General features: G+C 38.4%; 1 long non-coding RNA gene across 2 annotated transcripts in view; it reads right to left on the bottom strand.

Moving 5' to 3' along the window:
- Positions 1-26,427, bottom strand: part of LOC107053144 — a 188,994-nt gene that overhangs the window by 31,211 nt on the left and 131,356 nt on the right. The window contains exons 26-27 of one of the 2 annotated variants that reach the window (XR_006938739.1): positions 12,298-25,279; positions 10,196-11,362 (exon numbers count right to left, since the gene is read on the bottom strand). This is a non-coding gene — a long non-coding RNA (uncharacterized LOC107053144). The remainder of the gene's footprint in view (positions 1-10,195; positions 11,363-12,297; positions 25,280-26,427) is intronic. The other variant, XR_005858530.2, reaches the window with a different exon arrangement.

A 26,427-nucleotide genomic window follows, 5' to 3' on the forward strand; every position in this document is an offset into this window, starting at 1 on the left:
GTTATGTACAACATTGTTCATAAAAGCATCAGAAAGAAGTGCATCCAACTTTGAGACTGCAGGAAACCATTTTAAATAATGCTGCAATATAGACAGGGCCAGCTCTCTGATAAAGGATCAAGAAGAGGTGCAAAGCAAATCCCATACACCTACTTGATCAAGCTCAAATTGGAGTAAAGTTATTCACATAAGCATGTTTGTTGTTTCAAGTCCCTTTCTTCTTGAGCATATTTACCATGCTTAGATCTCAGCAAAAAAAAAAAGCAAAAAATAATCAAACTTCTCTTCAGCTTAAAATTAATTATTGCAAATTTAGTAAACTAGTTTCCGTAAGAAATATAAGGACAAAAGTAGAGAGCATCCAAGGGAGGGCCACAAAGATGGGGAAAGGTCTGAAGGGCAAGGTATATGAGGAACAGCCGAAGTCCCTTGTTTTGCTCAGCCCAGAGCAGATCAGACTGAGGGGGTAGGGACAGGTTCTGCACCAGAGGGTGGTGGTAATGGAACAGGCTGCCCAGGATAGAATGCATGGTCCCACACTGCTAGAGTTCAAGGTGCATTTGGACAATGCTCTCAGACAGACTTTCAATTCTGGGTGGTCCTGTTGTGGGGCCAGGAGCTGCTCTCAGTGGTCTTTGTGAATGCCTTCCAACTCATGATATCCTATAATTCTATGTGCACACGTATATATATGTATATATACATATATATATGCATGTATATGTGTATTCTATGTATGCATCTACAAGATAATCAGGCACATCAGTTATTAATGGTTCTCCAGTCCTCTGCCTTATGCACAATACAGTGTACAACCACCAACTTTTAAGTCTGTCCATTCTATAGCATTCAGTGTATTATATTACCTTGCAAGGCAGACTATCTTAACTGCACCTCACTCAAAACTCTTCCCTCACAATATGATCTCAGCCTGACATCCTGTCCCACATATTTCTAGAGTATGCATTAATAAAAAGCACTTATCAAACAACATTGTTTAGTTAACGCTCTCATATCAATTGTGTTTTTAAAATAATTTTGTTTTGTGGTCCCTAATTGAATCCTTTGAAAATAGGAAAAAAAGAAATGCCAGAAAAGATGCATTTTATTTTGACTTTTTGTTACTCCATCCCAAAACAGATGGACACCAAATAATGGTAAGACTAATGAAGCAAGTTTTCAATAGAAAGCTGAAATCTCCCATTAGTGGGGATTTTCAGGGGCAACATTTTTACTTAAGTTGTCTGGGATATACACAACTTCAGAAAGAGTAAATGTAAAACCACTAGCACTCTGATGATGTATGCAAGCTCAAGAACCAACCACACACCCCTGCCTTCAAAGCAAAATTTGCTCTAACAAGTGAAGTTCAGCTAAAAAAATTATTTTCAATTAACTATTATTTCTCTCACTCCTTTTAAGACTTTTTCTTGTCCCACAAAAGTGGGAATTGTGACATTTTTGGTGTGCGTGAAAAAAAGTGACGCAGATTTAACTGCTGTACCCTGAAGGGGTTAGCACAGTGGGACCTGGTTTCTGCAGAAAAAGCTTCAGCCCTGATTGTACAAATAACAAAAGGTAGTTAAGAAATTTAGGGTTTCCTTTATCATTAAGCAAAAGCACAGTACTCCAAAAACCATGTTCACTGCAATTCAAGCAGTTAAGTAATATAATTATGCCAATGCTTACCAAAGAATAATATAGCACAAGTCAATTTTCTGCATAACTCTGACCTGTATCCTGTTCTTTTGGAGATCTGCATAACTTTCAGCTTTATCACATTTGGCTGCTAAGCCCTCTCAAACAATTACACAGTTCAGTTATTTTAAGTAAAATAGATTTGTCACAATTCTTGCTCCCTACTGGCTGCTTTGCAGATGCCAAACAATGGCAAGTGTGCAAAGGCAAGAAACTGCTTCAAATACCACCTTGGCTCAACCAAAGGCTGCATAGAATGAAAATTGAGAGACAGAACCAGATGATGCTGAGGTAGCATCCTCTTTCCTTTATCATCTCATCTAATTCCTCAAGGCAACCAATCTACTAACCCCTCCGCATCAGTGAGGGTAATCCTGCGCAAAGTAAACTCGCCATCTAACCATTCAAAGGAAGGAGCAGTTGCAATAATGCTCAAGATGCCTTTCCTAACTTTCCTTTTAAAACAATCAAACTTTGGGACATTCTGGGAAATAGGAATATTAGATGCTTTCTGTGAAATTGCATCTTTGTTGAGATAGCAAACAGGCAGAAACGCAGTCACTGGTAACTGGTCTGATTTGAGAAATTATGCTGGCAAACTCACAGGGAAAGATTACTAGTAATATATGTACAAGCACACAGCATGTGCTATGTGTATAATGTTTGCTGTGTGTACAAACACGTATATGAGAAAACAGGAACACCATCTTTTTTCAAGGAAGTACCATATGAAAAGATATGGAGTAAGTAGTAATAGTATATAGGGACAAGTAGTCCAGATATAAACCCCCACATCTGGCAAGCTGCAGCTCATCTGCTGTCCTTTCTTTCCCCAACATAGTTTTTACAGTACAGAAATTGAATATATTAGTGTCATCGTCACATACAAGCAGACAATTGAGAGTTAGGTAACATCTCTTCACGTCATCTGCATGAACATGTAGCGCACACCCACATGCAAAGCTAATGCAAAGTCAGAAACAGGGACAAAATATGAGCCTGTAGATTAACCACTGGTTTTTCCTGCAGCTCCTTCCACTTGTCCTCTTTCTCCTAAGACTACTTCAGCTGCTGCTGCTTCACACTGCTCCTTGCAATCTACAGCCTAACTAGAGTTTTCCCATATCTTTCTTCTTTTCCTAGAAATGTCCATGGGCTTTGTGTAGAGCAGTGTTCCATAAATAATACGGAAACCACTAGTCAGTCTCTGAGTTGACAGTCTTCTTTTAAAATCCATTTGCATCTGCTCCAGTGGCAAATTTTATCCCTTGGTACAACTTACAGGCATCACCTTTTTCTTAGATATAATACTTAGGATTCAAACACTGGTCTCTATGAATATAGACCTCAACCACTCATCTATCTCCTTTGACAAGAATGACTATTTAGGTGATAAGATCTTGAAGTTTAAACAACCAGAGGACAGCTTATCTGAACATGCTAAATAACATATTTCCTATCAACTAAAAATTGTTTTTCCACCTCTGTGGAATAGAAGTAAACAGATCTTAATTCCTATGAAAATACTGGTGCATAGTCTTGTGAATCAGTTCAGAAAGGAATCAGAACAATCTTCCCAGCAAATGCTTCCTACAGAAGTATTCAGCTATATAATCCACTCATGCAAAATAATGCTTAGCTGTAGTCAGTCAAGAGCCAAACTTCGCTGCAATACATTCAATGCTTCTACTAGGTTTGGGAAGAACATTCTCAACAAGTTAAGACTCTAAATAGTTGAATTCTCTCTAGCCTTTTTACTTTAAATACAATTTAATGTTTAATTATTTTCACACTGAGGAAAGGTAATAAATACAATGCTCTCCAGGGAACTATTTGGTTGGACCATCAATTTCAGAGGCAGCCAGCCTCAGGACTTATGACCAACCAGTCAATCAAAGTAGCTACTTCATTTGCACACTACCAAAGTTCAAATTCACCCAAAAGGGTAATTGGAAACATTGCTTAAAGACTGAGATAGGGGTACTTGATCATCCCCTCCGCTTGTGCTTACCTTCTGCCACCGAGAAGCAATCCCAGGATCACAGCTGCTGGCCTAGTGGTGACATATACTGATGGGGACCAGATCGGCACCCTTCTCAAAGCTCCCAAGGGGAACTAAGTGTACCACAATACTTGTACTGAAAACAGTAACAATGAAAAAAATACATAGAAGTACCAAAGGGGAAGAAAGCAGATCTCTGTAACTCCTTCACTCCTGAGACAAGCTCTGAGTCTGACCACCACCTGGCACCATGACTTACTATCTCTAAATGTGAAGCTCAGAAACTTCCAGTCAGAATAAGCATCTCTTAATTTATTATCCTTGGACTGATTTGTCTTCCATGACTTTTTCCTGATTGATTACAAATGTATATAAACTTTAAACATCAGTGACTTCCCATGCCAAGGAGTCCTTCACGTGAAGTGTGACTTGATGAATTATCTTTTGCATCTAAAAATTAGTTCCAGCAGACTGGTCTGGCCAGATTTATTTTTAGCAAACCTCTTTGACTTCCATTTACCTCCATGCCTTTGTTTTTTCCTTCCTTGAACTCAGACAAAACATTGTCTGCGTAAATGTAAGGGTTACATTTGCTATTCTTCAAACTCCTCATACAATCCTACAAGGCTTAATAATATTTTACAGGCTCAACCGCAAACAACCCCACTTCTGACTGTGGTCAGCTCTATCAGATTGACAAGAATATTCAGATCTCAGAATTTTGTTTCCATGACAGATACATCAACTTCAATTTCATCCCTATTGATAACTAGTTCCAGGAGAGGTGGAGCTACTGAATCCTGGTCTCCTAAGGCTTTGTCAAACTTAATGTTAAGATCCCAAGAGCATTTTCTGATGTCTAATGGGTACTGAACTCAAGTTGCAGATCAAGAGCAATAGCAGAGCTTTTCAGTTTTATCCAGTAATCTCATATTGTTGATAGTTCTGTTCTCCTTTTGTATGTGCAAGAAGTCAGCTGGTGGATTTGAAAGAACAGCCTTACAGGCGGCTGGAACCAGGCACAGGACATAGAAATTGCAAGGTTTTTTTGTTTGTTTGTTTTGCAAAGGTAGCATCAAGTTTTGACTGCTGTCACTGGAAATTCCTTCCATCGTTACATGCATTTCCAGGTTTCAGACAAATTATTTATATTCCATTGATGTTAGCAATGAAATGATAGACTTACTGCAAAATCTGAAGTTTATATACTCTAGGATTATAACTTGGGACAGTCAGAAGAGTTATTCTTAGAAAGTTTATAGTTACAAGATTCAAGATTTATATCCTGCACAAATTTCTGATCAAATATTAGGATCATCATTTCATGGAGCGAAGATGGAAAATTCTGAACTTTGTAAACAGGACAGCTGGTGAGACCACTTCTCTTGTTTATATCAAATCTTTATCATAGTTTGTCTAATAACTAAACCTTCAAAGGATTTAATCCATCTTTAAAGTATATCCCTCCAAGAACTCCTGTAATACTGGCCTAACATAAAAAACGAGCAATCAATTCAATTCTTAATTATTAGAAGTGTTTGCCTGATTCCTTCCATTGCCTTGCTACCTACTCTATTATTTTATGTGGCCATCCTTGGGCTGAGGATAATTTGAAATGAAAATACTTGAATTAAATACACCATCTGCAAGTACAAAGTACTAGATGCTCTTATGTTAGTGCTGCTAGAGTAGGACAAAAATAAGCTAAATTTCATTCCTATTTACCTAGGATATAGTAGTACCAAGGACTCAGTCCACATTTCACTGTTAAAGTGAAATTTTATTCCTAGATAACTGACTCAGGCATTATTTGTATGTTTTTAGTGATACATAAATGATGACTCAAAAGTTAATCTTTCACCTACTTGTATATTAGTTTAAAATGGTAAAAGCTTCTGATTATTTCTTCATTCATTCCCTAACACATTTCAAAAGCTAAATTATTTCTAGATCTTTATGGAAAATTCCCATATAGCTGTGGGTGGAAGGACAGAAGCTTGTTAAGTAATTCTCAGTTCATTTTAGGAAACTTCCCTTTTGCTACATAGAAACATATTTATGTTTTTAATTAAAAAAATAAAGAGGCTGTAAACTGCTGGTCAATTTTGCAATGTTTTGTCACTTCCCATTAATGCAAATATAGAAGATATATTTCATAAAATAAATATCTAGAGCTAGGATTCATTTGGCAGGCTGATACTCTTTTTACAGTACCTAGCATAACAGAGCTATAACCCAGCTGATGTCTCTCAGCTCTACAGTAATATAAACATTAATAAATTTCATGAGTTAAAATGCAATGTTATGAGAAGGATTACAAACAGGTACTTATATGAGCATTAGCAAAGAGTTGTACCTATTTTATATAACTGATCGGTCATTAAACACGATAGGGAAAAGAACACCACCCAGGGGACTTGCTACATATAAAAAAGTGAAATGCCATGCAACATGGACAGTATTCAGAAGAGACACAGATTAATCAGCTTTTTCAGTGCTGTCGCTTTTGATGGGTTAGCTGCACATCAGACCTTTCTTCTCACCATCCATCTCACAGGTGCCTCCCTCAGCAGTAGGTGGAACATCTCCATCCCTCCTGAGGTTAAGTCCTGCAGAACCCTGACACAGCCAAGTCTCCAGCTGTAGTGGGTTACCCTGGTGTCCACAGCAAAGCCCCCTGAATTTAGCACCTCAGTGGGGCTTTTTTTTTTTTAAATCAGTTCCACTTCCAGTAGATAATGCAATGACTCAGAACAGATTAAACCCCCCAAATCAAAAGCAGACAAATACAGCTTATTTGATCTAAAATTTAAGTAGGTTTGATTTGTGTCAGACACTAACCCCAGAGGATGGAAAGACAGTAGGATGTAATACCACTCTGTACTCCTCTCCCTTTCCTGTCAGATCAAGATTTCAGATGTGCAAAACCTTTTAGTGCAACAGAGCTCCTAGTTATTTCTCAGAAAAGGAACTCCAGTTAGTAACACAAGAAAACTATTTAAAAATACATTTTCTATGTTCACCCATCTTAAACTTTTCTGATGTATAGATGCTTTATTACATTACCTTTTTACCATTCCTGCAAATGGAATATGAGTCAACAAAAACCAACCAACCAAAAAACAGTAGAATAAAACTAGAGAAAGACTTTTATTTAGTAGACAAAAAAACTGCTGTCACCTTGGCATGATCAGAAATCAACCAATAGACAGTCTCCCAAATCAAAACACAGTCCATGTATTTAAGTTTTCAACAATCCATTCAATAAATACATGAACACCCTTTGTGCTATCTTTCCATGGACATGCGAGATGACCCTTTGCTCTTGTGGGGACATTCAAAGAGAGCAGCCCAGTCTATGTTTTGGCTTGCTCCTTCAAGAAACAAGGACATTAGTGTGAGAGAACAGTGACAAAGCGTAAGAGAAATATACATACAAAACCACTAACATGTTGAAGTAAAGGACAGAATACATAGTCGCTTTTCTTAAGTCAAATTACCATGTGTTTATACTAAGTAGAAGTATACCACAGCATGTTAAGGAGTTGCATCTGCTTGTTCTCAATAACTGGTGGCTAAAGCAAGGTTCTTCATTTCACTTAAGCAAAGCTTAATACTTAGAACAAAAGTTTGCTATAACATACATATCCAAAAACACACATTGGACCTTACATAACTTACCCAGGGATCTCACTGCACATAATCCCAAGACAAGAAAAGGGTTACACAAGGATACTGGCTCAGACAATTCATTTTAAAGACTTAATGGCAAGTGAAGGCATAGAAATAATTGCACAGAATTAGGGGATAGTTTTTAGGTTTGACTAAATGGCCATTATTCCAAACAGATATTATCAAGGAATATAAACTCACATTTCTGGAATCACAGGATCGCTCTTTAACCTTGTACAATGCAAAGATGCAAACTCTCAGAAGGAGGTCTAGAAGAAACATCTCAACTTGAAAAATTTCTGAAAGCAGGGAGTCCAGTCTTCTTCAAAGGCAAAATAAGATAGGCTGATGAATAGGGAAGCAGGATTTATCTCTGGGATATTCTTCAGCATCTTAAATAATATAATAATAGAATGATTGTTTCAGCCTCCCTTTAGATACAGGACAGGAATTTTAAACTATTACTTACATTACTGTAATGACTCCCCTTTGTCTGTTCACCCAAAATTGTATATAAAAAAACCTACAAGTAGCCATAATATACTTAATGATGATTCCAATCATGGTCAAGCTCAACATTTAAACCACTAGACTGCTCAAAGAATATTCATAAGGGAACACAGTAATCCTCTTTTTCATATCTCCATGTACTGTTATGCATCATTTTTTGCTAAAAATGACTAGCAGATATAAATGGTGAATCACTGCCCAAAAGGCAGATACTCCTGTAATTGATCATTAATGTGTTTCTTGTACCTTCATCTTGTTGCTGTCAGGGACATAATAATCTATTAGACAAACTTATACCAGTCCAGTGCAACAGTGATTCCTGAATGTTTCTACCCAACCAAAACCAGAATATTAAGTATTTAAAGACATGCAAGCAGTATTTGATGGTATCCTAGGGAGTTCACAGAGAGATGAATTTGTTGTTATTGCTCTTGTTCCTTGTGAAGGTTTCTGATGCTGATTGTAGATATCCAGTCATTTTTCATCCCTTGCCCTTATCTGTAGCTCTTGTGCTACTTCAAACAAAAACCACAAAACACTGACCCCCCCCCCCCCCCCCGAAATAGAATGTCGTTTGGGATGATAAATTCTATCATCATACTGTTGCAAAGACAATTTAACAATTTAAATGAGTTAGAATAGATATGCAAATTGCAGCAGCTAGCATTCAGAAACATGCCTGCAGGAACATCAGGTGTAGGTGCAATCAAGGAAGAGCAGCACTGCTGTATTGAGGGTGGCACCTTGAATTTAAAGACAGGGCTCTAGCTGAGAACTGCAGAATGCAAATTCCTTTGTTAAACTGCTCATTTATATACATTTAAAAAGCATAGGCCACAGCTCAGAGAAGCACTGTAAATATGCTTAAGATCATTCCTCCTGGGAAAGAGGGAAAGCCATTCTCTACATGCCTTCTGTGACTGACAGCAGTGAGAAACGTCCGTTGCAGACTCCCATCAACAAACCCATGCTAGTCAGAGTGGGAGTGGGGTTATTTGACTGGAACAGCTATACTGGCAGTTGCTCCTGATCACTGACATAACTACTCCTCCTTTCTACTGGTAGAGCTTTTTTTCCTAGACTGTAACTTCATTAATTCTATGAGGTGCGAGAATCTGAATCCCACTGCAACCATTCAAGCACGTTTGTCTTAAAGGCCTCTTCTCAAGTAGTTTGCTATGTAAGGATGCTTTCCAGAACAAGAAAGCAAAAAATAGAAGCAGGGAGATATAAATATGTTGTTAGTTAATACCCAATGAATTACAAGGATAAACTTAGAGACAACAGGTTGCTTTTATTTGGTGAAAGTCTTTCAGTTGCCTGGCAGAATTTTCCTACTGAAAAATAATATGCATATCATCTGTTAAGAGATGAATGGTCAACTTCAGATGATTTACCAACACCAAAGCTCACAAATCCCTTCATAACTGTTTTTCAAATCAGTTCCGTTGTTAAAAGGAGGCATAGATACAAGCCCTGACCAAACACTCCAGTGGACACACATGCACTCAGCACAGCCAGTACCCACTGTGTTCTGAACGCATGCAGTACACTCTTGAGGTAAGGCTGGAAACAAGCCTACAAAATGAATAACACAGTCTGGCTTTCTTCCTAGTCCAGACCTTAAGTTTCTTTAGAGTAAGTTTGTGGCTCATGATGGCTGATGATTGGCTTCAGGCATCTGACACAGCTCAAGTAGTTAATCTGTGAGATTTTAGGGCTTATATAATGCAGACCTCATGGGTTTCTTCTCATAGATCCCTGGTACACAAACAGCACAGACTTCATTTAAAAAATAGTTACCACTTCAGTAAGGTATAGGTTACTGTGAAAGTAATACCTCCGATTTATTTCTATGGAAATTACAACAGCTACAAAGACCACAATAACATTACTTGATAGAGCAAACTCTCAGCTATGATACACCATTTTTCAGTAGTCACCACCACTAGCTATGTATTTTCACCAGCAATGAACAAAATAGTATGCTTGTAAAAATCTGCACAAGCAGAAGTAACCCACTGCCACTATGACCAAAATGCACCAATCACCACCTCATTGTGCTCACACCCACTGTTTGGCCTCCACAAACTTTCAGCAAATATCAATGAATGTTAATGGGCACCTGTCCTGCTTGTGAAGAAGAAAAATTTCTTCTGACAGAACCTTGACAATACCAGGCAAAGTACTCACACATAAGCCAATAGTCATACACAGAAAAAAAAAAAATGGAACTCACCTAACAAGTAAACAGACTCTCAGGCTACACAGCCCTATTTCACAGAAAACAACCTCAAAACAAGAAACACTCACCTTGTAGTGGCTGGCCCTTATATGATTCCAGGGAGGTTCTCCTCCCCCCCCCCCGCCCCGCCCTGGGTCCACCCCCTCTGGTCACATGGGGAGTACAGGTGCAAACAATTCACCTGTTCTTCCTAGGCAAGCCACAACACTTCACCAGTTCAAGCCACAAACTAACAGTTCCCCTATGGTGCCGTTTTTTTTCCACAGAGGAGTCCAATTCCACATCTTTGTTTCATACACACTTTCATGCTAGACACCATTGTGTCAGACTGTCCTGCTGCTGCCATTTGTCACATGGCAACAAAAAGTAACAGAATACTGGTGAGAAGGTTCGACCCCTACTGCTATACCACCCATATCTGTCTTTGATTTTCTGGGCCAACGTAATAACACAGGAGGCATTACTTTCGGAGCAGCCCTCGTAACAATGATTTGAACTAAACCATCCATAAAAGCATGTCTGCAGTCACTATATTCTGCAAGTGGCTTCTAAGGAAACATTAAGGAAATTGTCACAGTAAAAGTTCTTTTCTTATGTCAACAATTGCAATAAATTCAATTTATTTGGGTGCTTTTGTCAAAAGCAATTAATGTAATCTATTTCATTTTTCCCTTAACTGTGTGTTTACAAGACTTTTTGTATAGTAAAATATAATTTGGTTGGAATAAAGTTTTATAATTTGAGAATTTTCTATGTAGTCACTCAGTCTTGCAAGCTGTGGCCAAGCTATGATTGAAGACTTGTCAAGTTTTAGTGCATTTTAATGTTTTGGAAAGGTTGATTTGCAACGTTGTGTGCAAAATAGTATTAGTATCACACATTTAACAACTTGAAGAGACTTTAAAATCTAAGCATGGAAAGAGCTCATGGATAAGAAAGACACAATTTCCCGAGAAGGTACGTACTCATCGATGTAAAGAATATGTAAACAAAATAAGCTTTACAAATTGAATTAGAATAATCACTGGAGGAATAGAGGTAGCAACAAACATTGTGACAGAGTGTACATATGCATGAGTATACATACACTTACAGATAAATTCCGACAATTTATTATCTTTTCATTATTCTCAGAAAAGCATAGAAACTCCTTAGAGAAGTTGGACATCTGGATAGTGCCACCAACAGTGCTTGTTGAAGCTGCACTGTCAAGGCTTGAAGAAAGCCCAGATATTCTGAGAATAGAAAATAAGGAGAAAAAGACAATATTTTAAAAATGTGTTCTATTTTTTTCCCTTGAAAGATAAAAATATTTACTTCTGCTTTATTATTTCAGTTTGTATATTATAAATTATATCAAACACAGAGTGTATTGACCTTTGAAAACCAATCATTTCAATAACTTCTTGTGAGACTGTATTAGGTATACAAATATATATGTTCCTTGCAAAACCTTCCAACTTTCTTCAATCAGCACTGTCTGTCAGAAAAGCTGTTCTGCAAAAAGTTTTTAATTAACTGTAACCCCAAATTTCACCCACATTTTAACGGGTGAGAAAATAGAATGCCAGAATTATTCTCTGCTGTGACAGGTGTATGCCAGGCAGGTGGAGAAGGAAGTGGGCAGTTGTACATAGGTTCATGATTCTCCTTCACTATACCTGTAACAAATAAGGAGTAGTTAAATTACTCCAATGAATAATGTCCCAATAACTTCTTAGGCAGGAAAAAAAAAAAAAAAAAAAAAAGGAAAAGCAAATCCAAACCAGGCTCTACTTTGTTCCTATAGAGCTGTGTGGACTTGTGGATGATTTTATCCTGACTACTGTAGGTTGAGTGTGTTACTGGAGACTTGAGAGTGAGACAGAATTTGTGTGAAGCAGCAGTGCGGTGTAAAGGAGAAAAACCGTCTGGCCTCTCTGTGCATAGACATCATCAAATAGCAGCCATTCTCTGGTAAGGTCACTAGCTGACATGTGCTTTTATTTTGTCTTTTTTTTTTTTTTTTTTTTTTTTTTTTTTTTTTTTTTTGTTCCTTTAGGCAAATCAGAACTTCTAACTGGACATAGAACTGGTGATTACACATCCCACGTGCCTTCCCCCCCCCCCCCCCCCCCCCCCCCCCCAAAAAAAAAAAAGTGGGGTTGTGGATTTCACTGGAATATGATACCTTTGGGGAAGTCATTCACAGAAGTTTAAATTCAATTTCCTTGAGTTTCATGAAGCTATTGCAAGGCACATCCCCAGATTTTGCTGTTGGCTTTCCCTTTGCAAAGTACAGAAAGCTCACAGTTACGGTAGCACTGCATCTTTATGGGCAGAATGGTATAAATGGTCTCACCATGGCACACTGCTTCTGAAAATATCACAGAAATATGCTGAAATACCCCTAAAATATTCAAAGCACATCAGTGAATTTCAAATGAAACACATGGTCTCGGCCCAGACATGCAACATCTAGAATTTCTGTCTCTTTCTGGAGACCTGAAATCTAAATCAGCTCAGTCAAATATAGAATACATACTTTTTGTGTTCTCACACTGTATTCACTTAGTTGTAGGAAACTGGCAGTAGTAATGTAGAAAAGCCATAAAATATTATCTGTAGTCCATAAGCAAACTACAATTATCATAAGAATTGTTAGATATTCACCTAAACATGAAGTCAGATTTTTTACTGGCATGATGCTGCTTTTAATACATTTGGAGATTCTGTTCTCAAACTTCCTTTTTCCTTATCAGATTGTTTTAAATACCAGTTAGAAATACAAGCCTAGACACAAGATGTCTTAAGTATTTATTTTGCTGGTTGGTCAACTGGCTGGTTTTGTATCTTGAAATATAAGATTTGTCCTTACGTGATTTTTTTTTTTTTTCAGTGACAGTATAGTTAAATATATGGATCCTGGTAACTGCTAGCTCTTCTGGTCCTGCTCTCCCTTGTGGGCACAGCTACCTGGAATATGAGTATTTTAAACCTCTTCACATCACTTGAAAATCATTTCCCAAGTGGCAAACTGAAGTGATCGGAGGCAGCCCAGTGCCCAAAGAATAAACTAATTTTAAATTTTTGTCCTACCTATATGACTTTCTCATGTAGAAAAGCTCTTGGGATAAAAGTGCTTTATAGTCTGTTCCATAATACTTACTTCGGTATAATTATTCTTGAATGCTAAGCAAGTCCACATGAGGTTTTAGCCCAGAATAGTAATCTCAAATAATATGCAAGTGCAGATATGTACGGACACTTGTTACCCTTTTCATAGCTAACGAAGGCAGCAAGGTTTTGTAGACTAAAGTACCAAGGAGCAGATGCTGAGCAAATGTAACTTAACAACCACCTCCATTAATGATATATGATGAAATGAACTAGGCTAGCTAAAGTAAGATAAATCATGTCTACATAGATCCAATTCTTGTAGTGCAGACTCTCACCTTGTACTGGGAATTTAAAGCCTTTGACAAAACCCTCATAGACTAATAAGAAAATTGGGTAGTCCTTGGGCAGGTGGCAAAGAACTGTTACATACTAGACACTGCCAAAGTAACAAACAAAGAGTCAATGTTCACCTTAGCAAAGCCTCTATGCTGTCAGTGTTGAAAATATTCATAAATAAATCAGGAATTAAAGAACGGCAAGATGTAATCGCTGTTGTAATGCAAATAGCAATTAACAATAATATTTGCATTTGACACAAAGCTATGAGGATAATAGAGGTTGGAAGTGCCTGTAAAGTATCCCACCAGTAGACAAATGGGAAGCACAGTGGCAGATAAAATCTAACACTGACAAATGTGTGGCACTACAAACCAGAAAGAACATCAGTCGTGGGGAATTAATTGCAAACATAGTAACACAGCAGATTATCTCAGCCTCTCCTGATGCAAAACGTCCATGAACGGCTGGGTAAATTGGGACTGCAAAAGTTATGGCACAATGTTATCTTTATTCTTCACCAGGAAAACCGTGTAGGAAGATGCTAGAAATAACCTGTGTGAAAATATAGGAATTAAGTAGAGTTCAGTAAAGGGAAAATCTAGTTAAGTGGGAAGCATTCTGAGACAAGTGGCAAGACAAGAGGTCTATGTGACTCTGACAGCAGAGAGGCACATGGCAACAGACAACCTAGGCTGAAAGTAAAGGAAAAAGTGATAATAAAAACATTTAATCTCCACACTCCCACACACCACAGACATACAGGTGGAACTCACCATCCCAAAACTGCCATCTAACGTTATTTACCTCATTTTTCTTTGGAAGGAGATGGGGAGCACAAGCCTAGGGAGCAGAAGGGGTGGCTTCCCATACTGTGGACCATGAGGGACACAGCTGAAGAGAGGTATGGGCAGAATCACTTCAGGCTGATGGGATTAAAGAAGAAATTTTCCCTTTAAGTGATTCCATCCAGTGTCTGCGATAACTTCTCTTGTATCAAGCAGTGCCAACCACAGCGCTGACTCAAGGGAAGATCTGTGCCATCAGTACAATATTCCCATGATGAGGACAATGACATGAAAATGTTGCAGGTCCTTGGGGACATGAGGATTACTGCCAGAAGTCATTCTCGTTCTAGCTGGGAGCAGTGACACCAGACACTTGCCATTTAGATCAAAAGATAAGCAAAGGAAACTGTCAAAAGTCTCACAGGCTGGAAAAGGCTAAAGTGCAACTTCACCTAATTAAAAACTGAGAAAAATTAATAGCCTTTAGTTCATTCAGTAGCCCTTTGATTTTTAGACTTCTGAAAAGTGTATTAATTTTAAGAAGAGGAGTGAGACGTCCAGCCCCACAGAGGGCAAACTGCACCCTTGAGGTGGGAAACTCCTTTCTCTCCACCCTCTCTCCACTGCCTGCAACATCCCTGCTCATATGTTAAATTGTAAATCAGCATCCTGGAAAGAAAAAAATGTCAGAGTGCTGACATCATTAACAAACATCTTGAGCTGGCAAAGAATGAAACGGCAAAACTGCATGGCCTCCAGTTTCTGGGATTTTAGCAGCCTCTCTGCTGCATGCGTATCTGCATATGAATTGGAAGAAAAAAATATACAGATGTTCAGTTATTATCAAAATGACAAAAGAAAGCCCCAAATAAAGCTTTATAAATATTCTGCAAGCATATCACGTCTATCAGAAAGCAAACAGCTCCCCTTCCTCCCACCATGTGTCCTAATGCCTCATTTCTTCCCCCAGCCTGAGGAAAGTAAGATTGCAGCAGCACTGCCATTGCCAGCACTGCTGGGCTGCCCAGGGGGAGCTGCTTGGTGCATCCCAGCACTGTGCTGCACAGAGCCTGCTTGTCAGCAGGCCACAAGCCAATACAACTCAGCGTCAGGAGAGATGAGTAGGTTGGGATCACAGAAGTAGGAATTAAGAAGGCTGCCTTGTTAGATTGCACTCCTCCTCCTCAGGTATTCCCTGCAAGAGAGGAGTAAGATTCGACCTAAGGTGAGAGATACCACACAGGGTATGCGTTGAATTTTAAGGACCACACATCACTAGGATTCAAGAGTGTAGGAGAAATATAGCAGCTAAACCAGGAAAGCTCAGGGATCTGGAGAAGGGCTTCCAGGAGTGAAGCGGAACATTGCTGAGGGAAAGAAAAGAGGCAGAGAGCATCAGAGGGAATAACAGCGGATAAAAGAAGCTTCTGCCATAGTTCATGTATAACGGCCAGAATAATAGTGCTCTAAACTGAAGCTGAGTTCTTTCACATATCAGAATGAAGCATTAAATAATGTTTGAAGAAAAATGCTAGGTAGAGCCATGAATTAAATCACACTTCTCTGTATTTTTTATAAAAAATGTAGAAGAGGGATCCCTGAACACTGATCATGATACCTAAGGATGATGTTGATTGATTGTGTTCAAGTTGCATAGGGCATTTACATTTGACTCCATGTAGAGGTGGAGACAGAGAGGAATTATTCCATTTCTGAGGCTTACATTTTGTTAATTATTTTGAGGGAGGTGATATTTTTGTTGTTGTTGTGTTTTTTTGTTGGCTTTTTTTTTCAGGATATATACTTAATCCAAATATGTAGCTTAAAAAAAATCCTCCTTTTCTAGCAGAAAACCCTTTTTAGAAGGCAAGAAAGAAATGTTTCACCAGATGAACTCTAGTGGCTCCTGCAGCTATTACCCAACTGTGTGTTTCACCTTTTTGCAGAGGTTACCCCTCCTGTGGCAAAGCAAGCAGAAAAGGAATACGTGTCGGTGCCCAGCACCAACAGCCATGCTCGCACGAGGAGTGAAGAAGAATCAGGGTTATGCCACGAGACTTTGCCTGCAGCAGCTGAAGTGTGGACATGCAATCGCTTCTGCCAGCCCTGTGATGGGGACATGATCTCCAGGACGGAGGAAATTAAAAATAGTTGGGGACTGAACCATAAAAAACCACAGTTCATAAGGTCTTATTCTTAGCAGTCATTCATTCACTTGGAGGTTTTATTTCATTTTACATGTTGCTATTTTTTATGAATAAAAAGCACTCAAACCATTCCAGTAGTAACATTTAACTCTCGCTGTCAAAGATGCTCTCCTGTCTGTATTAGCAAGGAACTCCTGTGCATGGGTCTCCTCTATGCACAGACTTTGTTAAAGCAAAATATTTTATAAATTAAATGTAACCCTTACCTTGCCAAGATAAAATATGTTTTTAACACTTTTTAATCTCCATATAGACAGGACATTATTCATTTTGACACATTTCATCCAGTCTAAGTAATTGCAACTGAGGAACCTAACACCAGGCAATTGATGGGTATTAAATTACAATCCACATGTCTACCAACAGATTATAGCATAGTTAAAAACATACCTTTTCCCGGGGGGGCTTTAGGACAGTTCAGAAATCGAATTAAGGCAGCTAATGTGTTACAGTATGTCAGCTGTAACAATACGTCTCCTGCCTAAGCCTTGTCCAGGCCCTGGGGAGGACACAAGGTGCCCCTCAATCTCTGGTGAAAACCCTTCCTTCCCGGATGGGGCAACCAAAGGCAGGCAGCCCCAAAGGGCATCAGGCATTGCCATCCCCAGAGGACACAAGTCTGAGTTCTCCTGGCTTTCACCAGCCGACTGCAAAGCCATCAGCATGGCAAGCCTAGGGATCTACTTTGTTAAAGCTGAGCTGCACCCAGGATTTTGACCCATTAGTTCCATTTCAGCTAAAACACTTGTGCCTGTTAAATTAAACCGGTTTATACCTGGCTCACAGAGATTTGACTGAAACCTGAGAGAGAGTGGGGAAAGATTACTTAGTACATTTGGCACAAGATCATCTAGGGGGCAAATAGATAATGCCAGACTGGAAATGTTAGTCCCCCTTATAACAGCCAAAGCAACCATGGGACAAGAGGGCTCTGTACCACTTGAAAATTTTGAATAAGGTATCTACCTCAGAGATATGCCCTACTTTTAGGATAGATGTGAGAATTTTTGGCTGAATTTTCCAGGCTTCTGTTGTTTAGAGAACTGAAGAATCATTTCTCTGCCTTTGAAAATCCACATTTATTCATAACTGAATTAAGAAAAAAATGAGGCAGTCATAAATGATTAGATGAATATTTAGATGATCTAAATATGTCCATAAAAGGTCATATCAGGTTTAACTCTGTACTTATGAATATACTCACATACTTCTTTAAAAAATCATGGTTACAGAAAAAAAAAAATGTATTCATCATGTATCTTACCCCTGGGAGTTGGTTCATGAAATCATCTCCACCATGACCTCATGCACATTGCAAATGTTTATATGTACATGTGCTATTATACATGGTGGCAGAGAACAGCTTTATATGTTAATCTTAGATGTTTCTGTGAGGTAGCCACAAGAGGGTTATGGAAATGCTTGTCACTGTCAGAACAGAAGTCTGAGAACTGGCAATATAAGCACCTTCACTCCTCCCCAGCAGGCTGCTGGACTTCCCCTGGGAGAGTCAGTGCTATAAAATATTCATCCAAAAGTCACCAAGCAGATCTGGAGATAAGGGGAAAGCACTCCTTTCCCATCTTCCCACACAACGCAGGCCATAGTGACACACGTTGTCCCCATCACTTCCTGCTGTTAACTGTGCCAGAAGTAGGCGAGGAAGGGTACCTCTGCAGCCCTGAGGTCCCCGATGTCAGCAGCTTTCTGCTCTGATAAAGGTCAGAAGAGCTCACTCCCGAGATGGGAAGGTTGGCTAGCCAGACTCTGCTTGAGGGAACAGCAAGAAGCACTGCGAGGCACATATGCTGTTGTTTACTGAACTCTGCCTGCCCGTGACCCACTTGCTTCTGCTGCTCAGGCAGGCTGTCTCATCCCAAAACACCATATTCTCCTCCATCAGCCTCAGCTTCCTACATACACGAAAATCAGCATGCACTAAACTTAGTCACATTTATACCTATTAAAAAAAAATAAAAAGAATGGGGGATAGGAACTAATGGTTTTGTACTAGTTGATGTCTTTTCTCTACGTTTTGCACAGCACTTTAGCTTTGGACTCTTACAATCACATGCCCCAGAACAGTATTGCCCAGAGACAATCAGAATTTCAACCCTTGATTGGAAATTAGGATGAAAAACTCTGCTTAAAATTAACTATGAAAATTCAAATTCCTTTGATACAATGGAAATAAACGGATAGAGACTAAGGCTCTCCCTCAAGCCCCTTAAATGAATATTTGTAAATATTACCCCTTAATAGTTTCAAATGTGATATAATAATCATAACACTTTCTGTTACAGAAATCCTGCTTATTTGATCTATTTTCATATTACTTTCAGTCCCTACTTTATTGGAGAATGGTTGAAAGAAAAAAAAGCCCATTGAAAATATTCAAAACAATACCCTCGATACTATTGAAAACTGCTGATAACTGTTCTGACTTGTCTCATAAACACTCAGTAAAAAGGGAGAAAGAATGTGCCACAGGAGCCCTTGGTACCATTTTTAAAAATACATTAGCAAACTACCAATTTACAGAGAAAAATAAATAAATAAATAAAAAATAAATAAAAAAAGAAAACTAAGCAAAGAAGTGGTAAAACCTGCAATACTATTATTATTATTCAGAATCATTCTCCATCCTAAATCCTAAAATCTTTATAGAACAGCATAGACCTATCATTTAATCCTAACCCTTTTAGTGGGTCTAGGCATAGTATTTAATTTACAATAATATAGGAAGCCAAATATGATAAACATGAGAGATATAATAGGGTAAGAATATGAATAGCAGTTTAGCATATGTGAGTTACTATTACAGGCAGTTTAGGTCAATTTAGCATTAAGCTAAGTGAAAGTTATAGGATTAGGAAATGTCAGAGGTGTAAAACAGAGATATAGGACTTTCTTTGGGGAAAGCAGCAGCTTGACTGGCAAGTAGCCAATAAAGATAATGTTTGCCTTTGCTCTGCCGAGACGTCTATTGTTTATATCCATTTATATGTTCAGACTGAAAAGTCCTGTTTATTGACTAAAATAACAAAAAAGGGGCTTCCTCTGTGTTCAATCTGTTTTTGAAACTTAGTCACCAAACACAGGTAAGGTGACTAAGGTAGGGATTCCTTTCTGAGATACTTCGAATTATTTTTATTCTTGCTTTTAGGTATTTTCCTATCTTCTATGCACATTCTTCTTTTCTATATTCACATTATCATTACTGTTATGTATTTTATATCAGAGGTACTATTAATTCTCCATTTCACATATCTATGTCTCTGTATTACATGATATAGCTGTTCAAGAGAACTTTTCAGTAGTTGAAAGAACTTTTCAGTAGGTGAAAGCCTGCTTGCTGCTGGCTTACTGAACTCCTCTCATTCCTCATATAATGTCTCGGGGTCAACAGGATAGAAATGTAGAGATAACCATGGTCATCTCATTTTGCATTATTTGCATTTCCCTGGTCAAAATAAGCTGTCCATACAACAAAAGTGAAATTCCTCGGCACAAGAGTCACTCACTACCACTTTCCAATGACTTCTCTGTTGGAGAAGAGTAGGAAGAGGACATGAGCAGGAGACAGAAAATTCATTTTCGGGAGACAAAACCTCCATCAGTCCCAGTATTTTATCTACGAGTACAAAGGAACAGTTATCTCACAAATGCATTTAGGACAATTTAAAACAATATCTACTCTAATACCTCATTTTAATTGTTTAATAGTACTTCAAGTACTGCTTTAAGAAGGAGCTGCAATGTACTCTTTACATGTCATTTCAGAGGTGAGATTCACAGCAGTTTTCAAATAGCTGAACAAGAACTGTCACGTAGCACAAGCATTTCTCATGCATGCTACCCATGCTTCAATTAAAAGCAAAATAACAACAAAAAAAAAATCCAAAAACACCTTAAAACTGTGAATAACTTTGAAGTCAGTTATTACTTCTGCTGTCGCCATCTGAATATTCTATTTTTTCCTCCTTTGCCGTTGTCCATTGTCACTGCTGGCAAGAAACTGGGAAAGCTAAAGAAAGCAGAACTAAGACAGATAAAAGGGTCAGTTTGCTGAGACAAAAGATGATATCACGTCGAGACAAATTACAGAGGTGCTGTGTCTAAATGTGTTGAAGCAATAACTGCTATACAACAGCCATATCAGCAGGGCTGCTCTGTGCCTCTTGCTTACGCACGCTGCATGTAAACGAGGGCCTTCAGCCCAGGCGCTGCAATTCAGGTCACACACGCACGCAGCTCCCCGGCAGCTCCGGAGACAGCTAGCTACTGGGCCACCTGCAGGCCATCCTCCTCAGCCAGAGAGAGAGCTGAAAAGGAAGTCATTGGAAGTGACAGGGAGCCCGAAACCTGCAGGCACAGCCCCAGCCTGACAGGCACGCTGACCTCGCAGTAATGGGCCCACAGCCCCGCGCATCCCACCCAGCTCACCCGCCCCAGCACCCGTGCCTGCTGGCCTCAGTGCCGTCACACACCCTGTCCTTCTGGGAGCTGAGGGGTGATGGGAAGGCAATTTTATTTTAAGAGCAGTGAGGCAAAAAGGAGGAGCTTTCTGGCACACAGGATGTACATCAGGTCTTGCAAAACTGCTAACCAACTGAGCAATGTGAGAGGTAAAGGGTAGTTAACACCTGCAAAATGGAAAATACTGCTAGCAGGCATGCTGCTCACCCTGGCAAGGGAAAAACTTAGTGGTTAGCACTCCTAGAAGAGCAAGTTGCCAGCAGCTGGCTGGACTATATTGTTCACAGAAAGAAAAAACCACCGCCAACATAAAAGGGTAGATACATCTATAGACTGATTGATCTCATAACGTCACCAGCTTTCCTCTCTTTCTTGAAAAATTAACAAATTTCAATAGCAAATGGTTATATAGGTGAGTGTGGCTTGCTAGGGCATGGGAACTGGTATGAACTCCACAGTTCTTGATGGAAATAGTCAATCTGTCCCTTCCAACAGCAGAGCTCGGCAAGGGAAATAAGCAACCCTCTATCCCGACAAGGTTTTTGTCCTAAGACATAAAAGCAGCTTTTTTTTTTTTGGCTTAGAAAGGACCTCTGAATCCACCTGGTTCAACCTCTGCTCCAGCCAGGACACCCAGAGCTGGACGCCCAGCACTACATCCAGGCAGCTTTCAGATATTAGCCAAGGAGGAGCTTCACAGCCAGGGTAACTTGTTCCAGGGCTCAGTCACCCACCCAACACTTAAGTGCTCCCAGTTCTCAGACAGAACCTCCCATGATCCAGTTTGTGTCCATTGCCTCTCGTCATGGCACTGGATACCACAGAAAAGAGCTTTGTTCTGTCCTCTTTTCACTGTCCTTTCGGTACTTATAGACATTTATGATTTTTACAGTCATCTTGAATTCTGCAGGTGCTAGAACTGTTTTTCAAATCATGTGCGATAACCTAGCATTACTGGAGACTGCTCTTGGACTTGAGATAACCAGGACATTAGAAAAAGAGAAGAAAAGGATTTGAAGGTTGGCTCTAAAAACAGACTTTTAGTCTTAATGACAAACAGTGCTGTAGTCCCTGGAAGTTAAACATTGTGCTTCAGGAGAGTACTTACATAGTCCGAGAAGTTCATTTTGAACTTCTTTGGATAGCAACAAATGACTCCTCCACAGCTCTTGTTGGAACAATTGTTTTGTATCAGAAATGCTGGTAATCAGTTATTAAATGAGCTGATTCTGTAGTCAAGTGATTAGAGCGCTCAGAAATAAAAGTTTTTTGCATGGTTCCCTGCAATATTTAATAAGAATATAAAAAATAATAGCCATATAACAACAAAAAATAAAAGCAAAAATGCATAAAGGGTAAAGTGAAGATAATCAGGGACTTTCCTGTTTTACTTACAGACCTGTCATTTTCTCATTCTTGAAGAGCAGTGTCAATAGGAAGGAGCAGAAGTTTCTACGTTACTAGTATAGTTCAGTGTAAGGTGCAGGGTCCACTTGCAATGAAGACTTGTATCCAGTTGACCATTAAGATAGGAATTAAACCTATATTTCCCATTTTTAGGGCAAATGCACTTGTTCAATATGGAAGAGCTAAGTAATAAGACTTCCAGTGTTTCCAAAGAAACGAAGAGGTTGGTGGTCCATGATGGATGCTCATATCCAAAACCTAATTTTAGATACTTACTCAGGAGGCAGATTCGGGGATCCCTCTCTTTCATACTTCCATTGGGTGTAGAGAACAGCATTTTTTTAACATTAGGAACAAAGCACTTAATTCAGTATGTCAAATTTCATTAGAAGTGGATGCTCAAATGTTACCTGTGACCAAGCCCAATGTTGTCATTATCCCAGAAGTCTTCATTAAATGAAGAAGTCCCCTAAATTTCAACGCACATGACACAGACATGTAATGCTATTCTATTACATAGAGTTATGCAAATTAATTTTTTGTAGCATAAAATCACCTCCAAACAAGTCCTATTAGATTCATGATCATCAATTGATCATCAATTACAAGGGTAGAAGTCAAGAATGAGAACTTCCGTCTTCTCTGGAAAGCCATATATGTTATGGGCTTCCTCTAGTCCCAGGACTGCTCTTATTCACCTTGTGAAATGCTTTTACATTATACAAGTATGTACATCATTTAGGGCCCTACTTCTGAGTGAAGATCTTCAAAGAAAAAAAGAAAAAGGAATTATTATAAACAAACAAAAGGAATGACTGACATTAACCTTTTAACCTTCCAGATAAGTGAAAATATAAGTTGGAGGGATTGATTTATGACACTATGAATGTTTATAAATGGTTACTTGTAATGAATATAATGTCCTCCAAAATAATTATGCCCTTTAATTACAATAAATTTCTTGACTAAATAGTTGTGTTGGGTTCTTTGTAGGTTTTATTTGATAGATTACTTACTAAGTGGCAGTTCCAAATTGAGATTCTGAATACTGACTTTTCAATTGCAAAGAGATATGCTTACCTTGATAAATTTTCTATATCACCAATTACATTTGAATAAATAATTAATGCAAATTAAGATTCCTTTTTTTAATCTGGAAATTTTTCACATTAGTTTCAACAACAGGTTCATGGTTTTTGTGAAAGTGATTATAATTTTCTCTTACTAATGAGATCAACAAGAACAAGTTATTGACAAACATATAAAAAAAAGAAGTATTTCTGGACATTTGTGTAGCTAGGCTTTAGACGGAGTATCTTCTTTAGTTCTGTGAAGATACGTGTTCATCCTTCTGTTGAACAATTTTGGTAGTTAGAGGTTGTCATAAGAATTGCTGGATTTTAAATTCTGCGACAGGTTAGCCTCCATTTCCGTTATGTCTCTTATTCTTTAAAAGCTTAGTTTGAATTTTCATATACAGGTGTTGTCATCCATGAAACTTGCATTGGTCCTAGCTAATATTTCAAGAATCAGAGGAATGTGAAAACAAATGTAAAACACTTCTACTGGACAATTATGGGATTTTTATTTTTTATTTTTGTATCTCACATTTGTGTCAGTAGTGAATTTTCTCTTTATTTTTATATGTGTACCTGGTATTTTAATCCTGTTTTGTTCTCTAGTTCTCCTGTATGCTGAAGACATACAGACAAATTCCACAACTAGTAGCATAATTGTGTTTTTCATTTGTTCCTTTTTCATGTTATGTCTATCAGTTTTGTTGATACACATTTTTTAACTTTCTTATTCTGCAAGAAAGGCTAAATTGCGGTACCTAATTTACCTTATATCAAAGTTACATACCATTGAGATTAATAGGAACCATGCATATCCTTTGGAAGTGTTTTACCTTAGTCTCTACAAATTTATTCAAACAACTCAACGTTTTCTTCACATTAGTAACCACCAAAATGAAAAACTCAGATTTAAATGACAGTTATGATTTTGCATAATTTCTTTTTTTCTGTGATTAGGATAGAGTTTTTTGTCAGACAAATAAGACAAAAATGTGTGAGGTCTTACAGATAATCACAGCAATACAGACACTCATACTTAAGATAGTTATGTTTTGATATAATCTTGGGTATCAAATTACTTAGCTCTGACAAAAGGGAAAACAGAGCAAATTTCAATAATCTTATGAAACAAACTGCCTAATACTCCATTTTGTTTATGCAAAACTTACAATAAAAAGGGAAAGTATGACAAAGTCATACTTCAGTTGAAACATCCTTTTTCTGACTCATTTTGAAGACCAGGCCCATTCTATTATCAAGGTTTTTCAAAATCTTTCTGAACAAATGAAATTATTTAACCTAAGCCTATTAATGGAGACTCTCTTATGATTACTTAAGTATACCTGATGGCAAAATGATATTTTTATTTTAAAAGTCTACTGTCCATGAGTTAAAGTACTTGTTTTTCAAAGGAGAATTAATGTCTTTTCACATGATAGAAGTAATGTGTTTGTGATGGGTAAGTGTAAGTATTTATTATATCATTGACTGTTTTTTCCCTGCTTTTCAGTGCTTAACTCTTGTAAAGGGTGTGATAGGTGAGTATCCAGGCACTCAGCATCTTTAAGTCCTCTCAATTACATGGAACATGGAAATGACTCCCCAGGAAACTGGTCACAGCACCAAGCTGACAGAGTTCAAGAAGCATCTGGACAACACTCTCATTCCTATGGTCTATGTTTTGAGTGGTCCTCTGTGGAGCCAAGAGTTAGACTTGATGATCCTCATGGGTCCCTTCTAACTTGGGATAGTCTATGATTCTGTGAATTAAAATTTTGTTTGTTTTACATGAACATTTGAAAAGTAAAGTATAAAACCTAGCACCATACTTTCTCTTTCAGAAGGCAAATAAACTCATACCGATAACAAAGGGGGACAATCTTGCTTACCTTGAATTCAAGGGCAAGTTTCATGCTGATTTGAAAAGAGCTACAATTTCATCTATAAGGTCTTGCAGTGATATGCTCTACTGCAGCTGTTTGTCTACGCATTTCCCCTTCTCAGTAGTTCACCTTATGCTCACAGTTCTTGCATTAGGTACCATGACAGCTGCCACTGGCAGCTCCAGGCTTCACCCTCCTATTGTTCTTTCCTTACCCTCAGGCTCAACAGCTCCCACCCTGACTGCAATTCTTCACTCAGCAACTGGCTGACATCTTTCATCCAATCTCTCAGGCATAAGAGATCTTGAAAAATGTATAAAGATTTATAGGGCATATGCATATTGCAGTAACTGTAAAACATTATATAAAAGACAATGCAATATCAAATTTATAATAACTCGTAATGATATAATAATCATAATTATAAGGAGCTATCTGAATGTACCTCATAATTAATCAGCTAAGTGGCCTGTCAGAGAACACTGGATTTCTTACACTTTGCCCATTTTGTTAGCGATATTTCCCCCAGTTTCAAACTGGACTTTATTGTCCAGTTTGTTTCTCATGTGTTCAAAGCCAAGGCACTGCTTCTGGCTAGGTTTGTATAAGCATATTTATAGTTGCAGATTCCTTCTCTGCATTCCTATCCTGGAAGCTGAAAGTAAAGGTCCAGCTGCTTGTCCCTTCTCATACCCTTCTAGTGCCCTAAACTATCACTAAGATTTCCAGGCACCCATGTGGACTGTGCTGTCATTTCTCTCTTCAGGGACATGAGTCAGTGATGAAAGGTCTTCATATTAATCTAAGAAGTGTTTCTACATTCTTGACTTAGAAACACATGAAAAAGCATTAAACTCTTAAGATATTTCAAGCCACGCTTCACTGAATATTGTTCAAATCAATGTTAAGAACTGGCAAGGATGGGGCAAGTTGGTGAAAACTCAACCAACTGTCAGACTGGGAATGTCACGGTGAAGTAGATCTTGTTCATGAATGGTTTGCTGTTTTTATAGATTTGTTGGGAA

Source organism: Gallus gallus, chromosome 3 (genome assembly GCF_016699485.2).
Source record: "Gallus gallus isolate bGalGal1 chromosome 3, bGalGal1.mat.broiler.GRCg7b, whole genome shotgun sequence".
Taxonomy (NCBI): domain Eukaryota; kingdom Metazoa; phylum Chordata; class Aves; order Galliformes; family Phasianidae; genus Gallus; species Gallus gallus.